The sequence below is a fragment of the Syngnathus scovelli genome, unplaced genomic scaffold (assembly GCF_024217435.2).
Source record: "Syngnathus scovelli strain Florida unplaced genomic scaffold, RoL_Ssco_1.2 HiC_scaffold_242, whole genome shotgun sequence".
Lineage (NCBI taxonomy): Eukaryota > Metazoa > Chordata > Actinopteri > Syngnathiformes > Syngnathidae > Syngnathus > Syngnathus scovelli.
In genome coordinates this window covers 35,001-37,000 of record NW_026061336.1, presented here as the reverse complement: position 1 = coordinate 37,000, position 2,000 = coordinate 35,001, and positions in this window count along the sequence as shown.

The following is a 2,000-nucleotide window of genomic DNA, read 5'->3' as shown; positions in this document are numbered from 1 at the left end:
ACCCTCCGCGAGGCCCGGCCGCAGCTTTTACGCACGGCCGCTGCTATTCTCTGGCTCCGGCTTCGTCCCGGAGGGTGCTTGGGGAACGGCGGCGCACACCGCGAACGGCCGGTGGCGGTCGGCCGGTGGCGGTCGGCTGGTGGCGGTCGGCTGGTGGCGGTCGGGGGTGGCGCTTGGGGATGGCGCTTGGGGATGGTGGCTGTCGGCTGGTGGCGGTCGGCTGGTGGCGCTTGGGGATGGCGCTTGGGGATGGTGGCTGTCGGCTGGTGGCGGTCGGCTGGTGGCGGTCGCCTTGTGGCGGTCGGGGATGGCGCTTGGGGATGGTGGCTGTCGCCTTGTGGCGGTCGGCTGGTGGCGGTCGGCTGGTGGCGGTCGGGGGGTGGCGGTCGGGGGTGGCGCTTGGGGATGGTGGCTGTCGCCTTGTGGCGGTCGGCTGGTGGCGGTCGGCTGGTGGCGGTCGGGGGGTGGCGGTCGGGGGTGGCGCTTGGGGATGGTGGCTGTCGCCTTGTGGCGGTCGGCTGGTGGCGGTCGGCTGGTGGCGGTCGGCTGGTGGCGGTCGGGGGTGGCGCTTGGGGATGGTGGCTGTCGCCTTGTGGCGGTCGGCTGGTGGCGGTCGGCTGGTGGCGGTCGGGGGTGGCGCTTGGGGATGGTGGCTGTCGCCTTGTGGCGGTCGGCTGGTGGCGGTCGGCTGGTGGCGGTCGGGGGGTGGCGGTCGGGGGTGGCGCTTGGGGATGGTGGCTGTCGCCTTGTGGCGGTCGGCTGGTGGCGGTCGGCTGGTGGCGGTCGGCTGGTGGCGGTCGGGGGTGGCGCTTGGGGATGGTGGCTGTCGCCTTGTGGCGGTCGGCTGGTGGCGGTCGGCTGGTGGCGGTCGGGGGGTGGCGGTCGGGGGTGGCGCTTGGGGATGGTGGCTGTCGCCTTGTGGCGGTCGGCTGGTGGCGGTCGGCTGGTGGCGGTCGGGGGGTGGCGGTCGGGGGTGGCGCTTGGGGATGGTGGCTGTCGCCTTGTGGCGGTCGGCTGCTGGCGGTCGGCTGGTGGCGGTCGGCTGGTGGCGGTCGGGGGTGGCGCTTGGGGATGGTGGCTGTCGCCTTGTGGCGGTCGGCTGGTGGCGGTCGGCTGGTGGCGGTCGGGGGTGGCGCTTGGGGTTGGTGGCTGTCGCCTTGTGGCGGTCGGCTGGTGGCGGTCGGCTGGTGGCGCTTGGGGATGGTGGCTGTCGCCTTGTGGCGGTCGGCTGGTGGCGGTCGCCTTGTGGCGGTCGGGGATGGCGCTTGGGGATGGTGGCTGTCGCCTTGTGGCGGTCGGCGGTGGTGGTTTGGGACCGGCGTCCGGCGCAAAGTGCGTGTTGCGCGGGCCGGAGAAAATTTAGGCCAGGGGCCCGCCGCTGGAGAAATTTTTAGGTACCAGGGGTGGATTTTTTTTGTCACCGCAGGAGGGGGACGTTGCCTCCGTCCGTGTCCGACGGAAAGTGCGTGTTGCGCGGGCCGGAGAAAGTTTAGGCCAGGGGCCCGCCGCTGGAGAAATTTTTAGGTACCAGGGGTGGATTTTTTTTGTCACCGCAGGAGGGGGACGTTGCCTCCGTCGGTGTCCGGCGGAAAGTGCGTGTTGCGCGGCCCGGAGAAAGTTTAGGCCCGGGGCCCGCCGCTGGAGGAATTTTTAGGTACCAGGAGCGGATGTACTTACTTCCACAGCGCCCGCGCGCTCCCGGCCGGTGTCCGAGGATGCTGCCTCATCCCCGGACGCGCCTCTTACGCACGCCCGCTGTCATCCTCCGGAGACTGAGTTCCACTTAGTGGAGGCTAAGTTCCACTTGGGGGAGGCTGCCTACTCCCGGCTGACGCCCGAGGATGCTGCCTCATCCCCGGACGCGCCTCTTACGCACGCCCGGTGTCATCCTCCGATCACTAAGTTCCACTTGGAGGCTCACAAGACGGAGACGGGACGCACACCCACGCCCGGCCAGAGTGACCGAGAGGCGGACATACGTTATCTTACGCGCGCCCGCT